Here is a 13665-nt window from a genome sequence, read left to right as displayed (position 1 = left end):
CTGACAAAAAGACCTGAGCAAACCTACAATAACAAATGATAGCAGAGTTGAGTACCATGACATGCTTCAGTAATCCTAGCTACTTGAAGGTAGAGCTAGTAAGATTGTAGTCTGAGGCCAGTCCAGGCAAAAGAAGCTAGCAAGACACATATTTTTAAAAAAAAAAAACAACAAAAACAGGTTTGTAGTGAGGCATATCTGTTATCACATCTTTTTGGAAGGCAGAGGTGGGAAGACTGTACTCCAATGCTAGCCTCAGAAAAAGCATGAGACACTATATGAAAAATAACTAAAGCAAAAAGGTTGGGGGATAGCTCAAGTGAGGAATATGTGGCACTCCATTTAAAATAGTATAAAACAGAAAAATCTGCAAGTGGACCTGTGGCACAAGTGGTAGAATGCTAGCCTTGAGCAAAAGAAGCTCAAAGACAATGCCTAGGCCCTGAGTTCAAGCCCCAGGACTGGTCAAAATAAAATAGTACAAAAAAAACAAATATAAGAAACTAAAAATAAATGGCATAAATGACAAAATAAAAGGCTGAAACCCAGCCATACAGAATATGAATGGTTAACAAACTACTGCTGTAGGCCATATCAAGCTCATAAGTTTTATTGACTCACAACCACATCTTCATTTATATATTGCCTTTTGCACTACAACAGCAGATTTGACCATACAAATAGACCCTGAACACTAAGTGTTTTACTCTGTGGCTATTTGTTAAAAAAATACTGTTGAATTGTGTTCTAAACACTCTACTTAAAAGGCAGAGATAATTGGATAGGGGAGGAAAGCTTATGAAAGTCCAACAACTTACCAATCATAGGAAAACCAGTTGAAATATAAAGACCCAAATAAGGTTAGATGATGTTTTCTTTAAAATGATGGAAACAGAGTCGTGAAAACTCTAACTAATGTAGATTTCAGGAAAAACTGATCAAGAGGATTTATACTTGTATATATGTCAATTGGTTGGGAAAACTTGCAAGGACTAAATATATCTAATAACACCTGTTAAAAGACATGAAGCCTAAACTGACACATAGATGACATTCCTCTCTTACTCTCTGACTGAAAAAAAGAAGAATCTGAAGAATTAATCAGAAGTATGAACTATAATTGGACTGCCAAAAAGCAGATACCAGAACTGGATTCAACATGAAATGATTTTGTGTGAAGGGAGGAAGAGGCAGAAGATGGTTCAAACCACTATAACAGACTGAGATAAAAAGCCAAGAATGGGTAGACTAACAAAGCTCAGGCAGACAAGTGGGGAGTTTTCATGATTTCTGGAAGAGCCTGGCATCTCTTAAAGAAAGCAGAGTACAGGAGCGTGGTACAGGCACAGTGAATCAGAGGGATGGTAACTTGGACTGTCCATCCATTATGTTCCCTGCAATAGGAGATTTCAGTGTTCTATTTTCGAGACCACAGCAATCCACTGCATATCATACAGATTGACTTTAGGGAGAAGCACTTCCATGACTCCTCTGGGTCTCATTCCCTAAGTAAAATCTTAAAAGGCAGTTTTATGGAATGAACCTTATTGCTGCAACAGGGACCCAATCTTGATCTCCATTATCCATTCTCAATTTCCTTTGCCTTTAGTGGCTTTCCTTGCTCTGTCGTGTGATAGCAATTATAGGGCTGTGTAGTTGCAGCAGGAGAAAGGAATGAGTACAAGAAGCAAGTAAGGGTTTTACTTAGTCCCTTCTGCAGTTCCACTTATTCTACTCTCCGGATCCATTGCTTCCCTTTTCCACAACTGTGAAGTCTCTTCTTAGCTGTGGCACTCCAAAGCAGCCTTTGTGAATAACAAATATACTTAATGAAAACTTCTTTAAATTCACAATTGAATCAAGCATTTTAACGTAAACCAAGGATATACAGCTAGAATTGTTTCAATGGGAAAGACTTATAAATTATAGAATTGCTACTAAATTTAATTTGATAGACAAGATTGCGAGAAAATAATCACCATGTCCAGCATTAGAAATATTTATTTCATTTCCTATAGATGCAGAGAACTACCCAGAGGTTTGAATTTGCATTGGCAACTTCAAAACCCTAAAATGAAAAGATCAATAAGAATGGCAGCCAGGTGTCAATGGCTCATGCCTGTAATCCTAGCTACTCAGGAGGCTGAGATCTGATAAAAAAAAAAGTGATAAAAAGAGAAGTCAAATGGTTATACGAAAACTAGGAAAAAATGTATGGAAGGGATAACACCTAGGGATAACACTAATACATATGCCATCAGATTGATTGCAAAAGCTACATCCAGTGGTGATGCTGGGATTAAACTGTATGATTGGCACTAGGCCCAGATGTTCTATGAATCATTCATCTGAATGTTGTGGAAATATATTAGAGGTAAGCATAAAAGAAACATACCATAATTAACTAGATACCTATTTTGAAAACATAACTTATATGTGACAATGACTTGATCTACTTTGAGAGATATAATTATGGAATTGTAAAAGTGAGATTTAAGAAAAGATTTTTTTGAATTTAGTTAATGAAAACAGAATTGTAGTGAAAATGCAGTGAACTAATATTATCATTTACTTTTTAATAGATACATCAGACTCCCTATTTTTGAAAATGTATTTGATTCATATAGGCTATATCTATATTTAATCTGATAATTTGGGTAAGACATTAAATCTTACATTTCCAGAAAATCTTTGTTACCATAAAAGTAGTTATGAAATAGGATGTAATCCAATGAGGCCAAAAAGAACACACTGGGCTCCTGGGATATAAAAGCTGGATTGCTGCAGACATGGACAGACATGCATAGAGCAGACATAAATGGCGATATGTAATTTGTGAGTACTCTGCAAAGATGGTCTGAATTACTTGGAACTCATCAGTACTGATGAGGCACTAACTGCATTCAGGTGCACTTCAATCAGGGCTAGATTATACCATTAAAATTAATGAGGCACAAGAAGGCTTTAATGAATAAAAGAGGGTTGATATTAAAATCTTTTATACATTTTATTCATTTGGCAACAATTTGGTTAGCAATGCAATCATATGACTCTTGGTAGACAGGTAAGAAGTTTGAGTAATTTAAGAGTGTATTTAAGCAACACATTATATTCAACACATTCTCTGGCACATGTTTTCAATGTTCACATTAGAAGCCTATTGGGTTAACTTAATTAAAGCAGAGATCGATATGTTTGTCTTTTTCCAACATGTTAAAAAAAAAAAAAAACAAGAAACTAAACATGCATTCTCTCTCCAATTCAATTTTCTCATTATACTGTTGAAATGCTGGTGTTGTTTTCTCTCTAAGCTGCCAGCACTTTGTTAAGTCAACAAGAGCTTTTTTTTCATCTTTTGTAGGAATATTCTTAGCACAACTGAGAGGTAAGTGTCCAACCACCTCTCAGAGGTCCAGCAATACATGAACGAGGGAGGGAAAGAAAATGTTTGCCATTGATCAGCATGCCTGGCATATAATGAAATGAGGTAGTAGACAATGACTATAGGTAACAGCCACAACCATACTGGTGAACTCAAGAAAGGGACTAGACTATTTCAACTCTAACTTCAGTTTTGCAAGTTTGGTTTTCATCAAGTACAAATAAGTATTACTGTTCATAGGTATATTTATAACCAACCTATGGAGTTCATGATTACAATAACTTAATAAACAGTGTAGCTAGTATTAAATAGTTTCACAATAATACTTCCTAAATTTATAGTGCTAGTGGATAACAAACAGAAATTACACATGGATTAAAATTTGATTCATAAACTTAATCATAGCTTCTTAAATAGCAAATAAAAATCTTAAAAATGAGATTCATGAGAATTAAGATGACAAACTACTTGAAAAGGTTAACTATTAGGTTTTTAACTTTAAAAATGGTAAAATATATATAACACAAAAATGATCACTTTAACCATTTTGCATGAACAGTTCGGTAGTCCTAAGCACATCTATATTCATAATAATCACCACCATCTTAAACAAAGATGGGGATGGATAATTTTGAAATACATTGCTACGATATTATAAAAACAGAAAGAAATCTCAGCGAGAACTGTTGGTCAATAGGGGATTGGGGAGTGGGAAAAGAGAAACAGACTGTCTAGGGGATATTGGAGAGGGAGTTGGGCTAACAAGGAGAGTGAGAAAGGATGAATATAATTGAAGTAGATTTCATGAAAATAGAACAGTGAAACCTGTTGAACTGTGTGGAAGGCAAAGAACGGAGAGTAATAGAGGGAAATATATTGTTGTGTGGAAATGTCACTAAGATATGCTAGTAAAAGGTCTCAAATGCCTATTATTAAAAAAAGTAGCAACATATGTAGATTTCAATAGTGTGACTTTGGACCTGGCCTTTGGTTTGCTCTCCTTCTTTAAGTCACACTGTTTCGAGATGTGAAGCAACACTTGCTCAGTAAGCTAATGTTCCTATTTGACATCTTTCTGGTGACCTCCACACTGAGCTGCCCTGAGCATACTTGGGCACAATTTCATATCTGCCTTCGCTCCTTGATTCTTCGAGGAATGGATAGCATTCCTGTCTGTCTCCTTCACTAGATGACAGATTTCTCAGGGATGTGAACTGCCTTTAGTTCTTCACATAGCTACCATCATGCTCTCACATCTTCAAGAATAAATACAAATATGACTTTGTGCTTTGTCCTGATCCACACATATTCCTTAAAGCTACTTGTGGGGACTCCTTTTCTCATGGTTGTTTATTTCTTGTGCCACATATTTTTTGGGGGGTGTGGTAGTTACTTTCCCCTACTACATGTCCTCTTCAACCTTTCATCCTAAATAATAAATTATTATTTTTTCCCACAGATTCATAGGTAGGTTCTTATTGTAGTTAGTAAATCAGTAATAAATAGTTTGGCTACTTTATGTCCACTTTGATCATTTATGGAAGTACCTGTGTAAATTCTTCGCTCTTTGTGTGTGTCATGTATGTAGGGGGGGGGATAATGAGTGTGAGTTAGGCTCCTTTACAAAGCACGGTAGTTTGTTGGGAGGATGGTTTCCTAGGCACACCTTTTCTTACTGACTTCATCATCTTTACCTAATCACTTTCTCCAATTGTCTGCAACACATTGTTCTGTGAAGTTTTTGCCCCAAGATCTCCTAAGGAGAATGAATGTATTTGTGATCTACATACCAGTACTGCTATTTCTTCTTTGGTTGTTATGCAACATTCATGACCTTACTAGTGGGTTGTAAGTCTGTATGTCTACTCTCACAGGCTGTTAGCTGCTTAAAGGCAAGGACTTTGTTATTTTTACATATTTAGTAACAAACATGCATTGGAAAGTGTAGTTCTCAGAAGGGCTTTTTCCTTCACCCATTCTATTTTATGGAATTCCAGTTATAACTCCAGGACCTCCCATGGTTCCCTGTGAATGGTTAGTCATTTAATGACCTGTGTCAGGTATCATTTTCTTAGACATGGGAAGGAGGAAGTACTCATTTCAAAGAATAAAAGAAAGCTTGCAAATCTTTCTTACTTATAATTTAGGTGTAAGTACTCATTTGATCCACTTGATACCCAACTTCTAAAAATCACGATTAGAAACTTGAATTTAAGAGATGCACCAGAAGAGAGTGAGATGAGAGTTACAAGGCTTTATCAATTTGGTGGCTTATTCTTTATAACATGTAAGCAAAGAGTACAATAAAGACTCAAACCTTTTGAGGGGAGAACACAACTTTGCTATTTCTGTTCCTTATTGCTTAGCAACTTCAAATAACTTCCATCAATGAGTTTCTCCTGTTATGACACTTCAGATACCATTTTCTTTCACTTCTGATACCAAGCAGTAATGTTTGTAACTTTTTGCTACAGGAAAATCAACCAATGCAAATGAAGGTAAGGGCCATATGATATCAGGTAGAGAATTGGATATTCTTTCCCATATATAACATTCTCTAAGTTTATTTTAGAAGCCCCACTGTAAGATCTAAAAAACAATTCATAACTCATTATGTAAACTTTAAGTGGTAAAATCTAAATACCTCAACTTGACAAAATCTGGTTCTTGCTTTCCTTTCTAGATCCACCGTTGTCCATTCCAAACTACTTATAATTACCTGCCTTGGAAATGATCACCACAGTGTAAGACTTAGGTAGAAGGACAGCCCGCCTAGATTAGGCCATGGGCATTCCTCACAATACTGCACCTAAGGACTTGTCCCTCGGAGAGGGTCTAGGCAGGAACAGGATTTAAAAGTCCAATAGCAGGGCTGGGAAGGTGGCTCAGTGGTAGAGCGCTTGCCTTGCATGCATGAGGCCCTGGGTTCGATTCCCCAGCACCACATAAGCAAAAAGAAAAAAAGCGGAAGTGGCGCTGTGACTCAAGTGGTAGAGCGCTAGCCTTGAGCTGAAGAGCTGAGGGACAGTGCCCAGGCCCAGAGTTCAGCCCCACGACCGGGCCCAAAAAAAAATACAAGTCCAATAGCAGCAGATCTAGTTTCCCATAGCCTAAGTACACTCTAATCAAGACTCCATTACACTGAGTATAATTATCAAACATTATGTGTGTGTGTGTGTGTGTGTGTGTGTGTGTGTGTGTGTGTGTGTGTAAAATCAGCCACTTAAGGGATGAAAAATAAAGAATAGCAGGACATCTAATCTAGAAGAGCAGAATTCCACCACTGAATCAGTGTTAACAAATGTTTCCCTTCGAATCCTTCAGCCTGAATGCAACAATTGACCTACAATTCAACAAGATGAATACTGGAAAGCAGGAACATGTAGTGTGGGCAGGGCAGATGAAAGGAGAGATGAACTGTGGGGAAAAGTCAAGGTACACATGTGAAAATGGAATCATATGTGAAGAACTGAAGGCAGTTCACACCCCATGGATGGGGTGAGGAGATGAGAGAGAATGGTGGAAGGAGTTACCTTCCTAAGATATGACTTGTTGAATTAGAGAAAAGGATCCTAGAATTAAAAAGAAAAAAGACTTCCACAATCAATAAGAAATAGGGAAATCATATAAAGTGTTAATTTATTAAAGAAGAAAAAAGAAAATATGAATTATTTCAGAACCTAAAGATATTCAACCTCCCTCATAATAAATGAATTAAAACTTCAAACATAAGTATAGGGGGGTGCCAGGGATCAAATCCAGGAACTTGTACATGCTGGGCAAGCGCCGTATCAGAGGTAGATCTCCAATCCTTGGTTTTCTGAGACAAAGTTTCTCTAAGTAGCCCAGGATGATCAGAAACTTCCTAAGTTGCCTTGGCTGGCCTCGAATTCATGATAGTTCTATCTCCACATGCTGAATGCTGCAATTCTAGTCACACTACAAAGTCAAGCTTAAAAATGACCATACTGTTGGGCACTGGTGGCTCATACCTATAGCCCTAGCTAAGATAGGAGGATCACAGTTCAAAACCAGCCAGGACAGGAAAGGCTGTGAGACTTCAACAAGCTATTCATAAAAAAACAAAAGTGGTACTGTGGCCCAAGCGGTAGAGTTAGCACTAGCCTGGAGGAAAAGAAACTGAGGAACACTGCCCAGGCTGTGAGTTTAAGTGCCAGGACTGGTGTGTGTGTGTGTGTGTGTGTGTGTGTCTGTGTGTGTCTGTGTGTCTGTGTCTGTTTGTGTGCATGCATGTATGCATGTGTGTGCATGCACACACACTAGAATATACTTTAAAAAATTATTGTTATTATAAAAGTGATGTACAGAGGGGTTACAATTACATAAGTCAGGAAGAGTACATTTCTATTTTTTCAGCTCTTCCCTTGTATTTTTATTAAAAGGGAAAACGTCATGAATTAACCCAACTGCTTACTTGAATTACAAAAGTAACATGATTCAATATGAAAATAAGAAACTGTCTACAAACATGACAGAAATAAATTGTAACATACAGGCATCATACAGAACAACAAACTTTGATGCAAAACAAAAATATTTTAATCCCTTTAAAATCCACTTTTATTTTAAAATTATGTTGATGAAAAAGATCCTCAAGTCAGAATTAACACCTCAGTTACTCAAGCTTCAGGAAGCTATATTATAACTACTTAATACACAGAGACATCTTTTCACAGTCATCACCCCCTCCTGTCTCTGTTCAGAACTGTACACTCACTCCACTCTGTACCATTCCACCATGTCTTCAGATCAGGAAAACTGAATTAGTTGAGTTCCAGAGATCTGTTGATAGGATGCTGTGCAAACCATGACATTCTGTTGCTGACTATCTGCAGTTAGTAAGAGCTGGTACCTGGTTAGTAAATGCCTCTTCCTCTGTGAGCTCCTCAGTCCATCTGTGGCTATGACTGCTCCACCAATGCCCTTCTCTCCTTTCATAGCCCCCCTGAATTTCTGAACGTACATTTTCAGAGGCTCCACATAACTGGCGAAGGCTACAGTGGATATGGCAAAGAGAATATCCTCCCTGCTGATTGTCTTCTGCTTCTCTTGGCCTCTTTCACTTGCTACAAATGTTATAAAGCTGATGAATTTGCTTACACATTCTTGAACACATTCTTTGGCATCTTTTGCAATCTTTCCTGTTTGACGTATGACATTTTTCATTATCCTAGCCACATTTGCAATGGGAAGATAGATATCTTGTTCTCCGAATCTTTTTTTAATATAGATATATATATATATTTATTGTAAAGATACCGTACAGAGGGGTTACAGTTACACGAGCAAGGTAATGAGTCCATTTCCTATGAAGCATGGTTAGACCCTCCTTTATTTTTCCCCTACCATCCCTTTCCTCCTCAACTCCTCCCTCCCCTCTCCCACCCCACCTCCAAAGTGGTAAAATTCATTTTCAACATAGTGTCTTGTAGAACTCATTGTTACAATGGGTCCTGTATCCTTATTTCAGCATTTTGTTATTTCCCTTCCCCTCCCCAAATTAGAAAATGTATATACAAGATGCAGGACACTGGAATCAAATATAATGACAGCAGGAGTTGTACCATGGGGGAAGAAAATACAAAGAAACAAAAAAAATCACATAGTACATTATAAGTGCATTAAAAAGAACAGCAACAAAGATAAAACCTCTTGTGTCTCTATCTTGGGATTCATTTTGCTTAGCATTGGGTTATATGGTCATATATAACTTTTGAAACTTTCTTTTGAACCATTCATATCTTCATGATCATGTGTACTGTCCTCAGTATCATCATGAGGCTGAATAACTTGACTTCCTCTGATATAGTCAGCAGAAATCCCATGTTGAGAAACATCTGTTGATAAACCGTTGCTATCCGTGAAATACTGTCAGAACAGTGTTGTCAGTGGCACTTAAGAATGCCTGTCTAAAAAGATGCGTCAACCTCCAATGCAACTGTGGTTGGTTCCTGTCTCCAACTGGCTGTTTGGTTGGACAGAGCGTACATTTCTTTTTTGATAACATCACCCCTTCTGAACATATCTTTAGATATGTTCTGGGAATTTATATATTATAAATACATTCTTACATAGGCAAAATGACATAAGTAAATTTGTTATTGCAGATTTGTCTGTAAATAATTGGTAACAACCCAAATATGCACATGTTTCTGCTCCATATTCTCTCTTCTTCTCTTGTGTCTCCTGTGGCAGGTATACTAGGCCTTTGGCATGATCTTTAAACTTCTGCAGCTTTCCCAGTATATTTTTTTCAGTTCTTCATACAGGATAATTTTTCTCAAACTTTCTTCATATTCACTGATTCTTTTTTTTCATTTTATTAAGCATATACAGTAAATTCTTTTTTTCAAGTACCACATTTAAAATTTAGAGCTCATTCTTTCTTGCATTTTCTAACTTTATATTAAAAGTTCTCATTTTTCCTCCATTTTAAGCATTTTTGAATACTTTAAGTTATATTACTCATTACTTCCTTGAGCATAGTTTTAATAGATTCTGTATGTGTGTGTGTGTGTGTATGCACATGTGTGTGAGTGAGTGTGCTGGGGCTTGAACTCAGCTTGGGTCCTATCTCTGAACTTATTCACTCAAGGCTGGCATACTACTACCAGAGCCACACCTCCACTTCCAACTTTTTGCTGGTTAATTGGAAATAAGAATCTCAAGGACTTTCCTTTCCTTCCTAGGCCAGTTTTGAACTGCAATCCTCAGATCTCCACTCCTGAGTAGCTAGTGTTACAAAATAGATTCTTTAGTCTTTGTCAGGTAATTCCCCCTACAAGTCACCTTAGCGCTATCATCTGTTACTATTTTCTGAAAATGTTTTATATTTTCCTTGCATATTAAGGCAGCTGGGTGTTTATCCTAGACATTGTGGGTGTGTATTTTGTGTTGAATTCTGTGTATTCCTCAAGAAAAAATAAGTAAATGCAGGTAATTCACTTGCCTAGCTTTGTGCTAAATAAAGGCTTTGAGCTTGTTAGTTTTTTTTATTCCAGTCTTAGTTCTTTGCCTTACGCCTCTGAATATTTCCTGTGTATGTGCGCTTCTGGCCCTGCCTGAGGCCTGAATGACATTCATACACAAAAGGATAGGATTTCTCTTTGTGGATCTCTTTCCTCAACATAACCTTCTCTCCAAGTATGGCTGCTGGATTCTTATTTTTCTAGTTTCCCTGACTGGAAAGATTATGTGTGTATGTGAAGGGGATAGGACTTTTAATTCCAATTTCAGCTATTTACCCCCTTATGACTGTGGCCTACTATCAGGCCAACACCCAGACATGCTTAAGGTTAGTCGCAAATTACTTGTTTCTACAAATTCTGACTTCCCTCCACAACTGGCTATCTTTATTTATTTTTCTGAATCTGCAGGCAGTTGCTTTTTATATTCTGTCTAGAACTTTTACTGTCATTATAAAGATGATTGTAGAAGGTTTACATCATCTAAACATTTTATTTGTTTGAAACATAATCATGTATTGCCCATGCAAAAGCCTATAGTGACATAATTAAAAATATCTGGCAATGGTGAGATTTTCTAAACTCTGTAATACGTGAGCATGTGTTTTGTAATTACTTCAAATGCTTTCTATCCTTTTTGGTGTACATAGTATGCTTTATTTATTTAAAATGGAATCATAACCCTTCATAATCAGTCCTTTGGATTTTCACTTAACATTTGCCTCATTTATATTTTGTTATGAAAATAACACATAGTATTTCAATATTTAAACGGAAAATTAATAAAAAAGACAGTCTTTTGAACTGTAAAGGTACAGCATCTCTTTCACTGGCAAGGATAGGTTATTAAAGTATATTTGAAAATGAGTTCAAGTGGACAAGCAACCCCTGCAGCATTTCAAAGTTTTATAACATAAAATCTTTGGAATGATGGCTCTATTTCTGACGAGCTGAATGAACCTGGATAAATTCCTCAGCTCCCTGAGCTTGTTTCTGCATTATAAAATTGAGAGCATAATACCATCTACCTCATAATATCCTATGAACTAATCAGGGAACTAATGTAAAGCATTAAACATAGCATCAGGGACCCACAAAATATTTAATAATAGTAGCCTTTCTCCCGAATCTTATGACCTACTTACTCATCTGCTCATCTTTATTTGGTGTACCACCACTAAAACAAATTGAAGTGTTCCCACAATCTAAAATTCTGCAAATAAAAGGACAAGTTTTGCTTGAATGCGCCCTCTAGTGGCATATGTGGTGCTCAAGCACAGAGGAACCCATAAACCCCACACTATGTTGAAATGTTGGTGCTTAGAACTTAAACCCACTGAATGAGATCATTATGGTATGAGAAGCATTCTCACATTACTTTGAAGAAGCTCATTGTTTTCAAAATCTGCAGTACTGTTTCTGTCTTTAAATTTTTCTAGGATATTTGTGACATTCGCCATACTAAATCACAACATTTGATGGCACTGACTAATCTTTCTTATAAAAGAAAATCGGATACTTTCTAGTTTGCTATAAGTAAACCCAGAGTAGTCTCCCTTAGCTAAAACCACACTATGGCACTAAGCAAAGACTCTGTACCAGGCAATTATGATACAATAAGTAACTTATTTCTCAGTTCATTATGTAATTACAAATTTGAAAAGAGCTATCAGGAAGAATAAACTTCTGTAAGTGTACATCAGGCGATTGGTCAACTATGAGAGGAAGGAAATTTGAGAGTTTTCATGAGAATAAAATAATACTAGCCTTGGAAGATTAAAAAGTCAATTAAAAAAGAGTAGCACATAGAAAGGTCCTGAGGCTAGCAAAGTTCAGGTGGTAGAAATCAAAAGGTCTTTAAAAAGAGAGGGAACCTGTGCAGATAAGACTAGTAAAGTAGGCAGGGACTTAATACCAAGCTAGAGAATTTGAGATCATGCCAAGAACAATGACAAACAATGGAAGAGTTTAAAGATGGATGGCAACAATCTGATTTGGCACTCTAATTTACATTTTCAAATGTTCAGTTGGAAGAGAAATTTAGGTAAGGAAAGAACATCTGCCCAGAGTTCAGTTCCGTGGAAGCTTAAGATAATGGCAGGAGAGATTTTAAAAGAAAGAAGAGGGAGCATGGTGAGGAGAAAGGAGAGACACTGATGGCTCATGCCTGTGATACTAGATACTCAGAAGGCTGAGATGGGGAAGATTCAGCTTGAAGCCAACTAAGGGAAGAATAGTCTGAGAGACTCTATCTCCAATTTACTAGCAAAAATTCTGGAGGTGTGGCTCAAGTGGTAGAGTGTCAATCCATAGAGGGAGAAACCCAAGCAAGAGGCCTTGTTTAAAGCCCTGATACCAGATTAAAAAAAAAAAAAAGCAACAAATTATGTACAAGCACGATATTAGGGAACTAGGGGGCTATCACAGTGTGCCATTTTCTCACTAGTCACAGTTATGGTATTGGGAAAGAACAATGGAGAGCTGAGGAGTAGGGATTTCCTTTAAAAATGTTCATTTTAGCCACAAGGTGAAACTTTGTTTTGGGCAGTACTTAAGTTTGAACACAGATTTGCTGGCTTGCTAGGCAGGCACTTAAGCCACGCCCAGCCTCCCCCCTCTCATTTTTGCTTCAGTTTTTTGGACCAGGTGTTACATGTTTGCCTGGAACAGTGATCCTCCTACACACAGGCTGGGACTACACATCTGGTTGGTTGAAATGGGGGGGGGCGGGAGGCCCAGGCTAGCCTCAAGGAGTAGCTGATGGGCGCTTCAAAAAGGGGAAAACGGGGCGCGACAGAGTGGACAAAGAGTTGGGGCCTTCAGATAAGGTCATCTGGCCATTGGGATCTAACAGCTGGGATTGCAAGCCTGGTGGTAGTATTTCAAATGAATGGTCAACCAGACGAGGCGCTTTTACCACATACACCAGACTGAGGCCCCAGTGACCCCCAGATTGTCATCAGTGGTCCATCCCCGCTGCCATGTTCCCTGGCCTCTGCTCGGAGCGTCCTACACAACCCCACGCAGCTAATTCCACTCGACCTGGTTAATCCTGCCTTCTCAGAACCCACTTCCGGGCCGTCTCCTACCAACCCTCCCAGCTGCCGCTACCCGCAAGCGGCAAAACCACAGACGGAGCTCCCATCCATCCTTGACTCCACGGCTTCAAGTACGGGGTGACTCCACAAACGCATGAAACCCAACCGTAGCCCACCAACCTGTAGGGAAACCCAAAGCCGACGGGGGGCGCCTACGCGGCGCCTGCCTGGGGCGGGACCGCCGGAAGTGACGTGTCGC

The 13665-nt window shown here is 38.1% G+C and overlaps 1 pseudogene; it reads right to left on the bottom strand.

Annotated features, from left to right (window-relative positions):
• Positions 1–8141: 8141 nt before the first annotated feature.
• LOC122117313 lies at positions 8142–11828 on the bottom strand (annotated as a pseudogene).
• Between the last annotated feature and the right edge of the window lie 1837 nt (positions 11829–13665).

Source organism: Dipodomys spectabilis, unplaced genomic scaffold, assembly GCF_019054845.1.
Source record: "Dipodomys spectabilis isolate Male_0828 unplaced genomic scaffold, ASM1905484v1 ptg000140l, whole genome shotgun sequence".
In the NCBI taxonomy this organism is placed as follows: domain Eukaryota; kingdom Metazoa; phylum Chordata; class Mammalia; order Rodentia; family Heteromyidae; genus Dipodomys; species Dipodomys spectabilis.
Note: the sequence above shows the minus strand (reverse complement) of the source record. Positions and strands in the feature narration are given on the sequence as shown.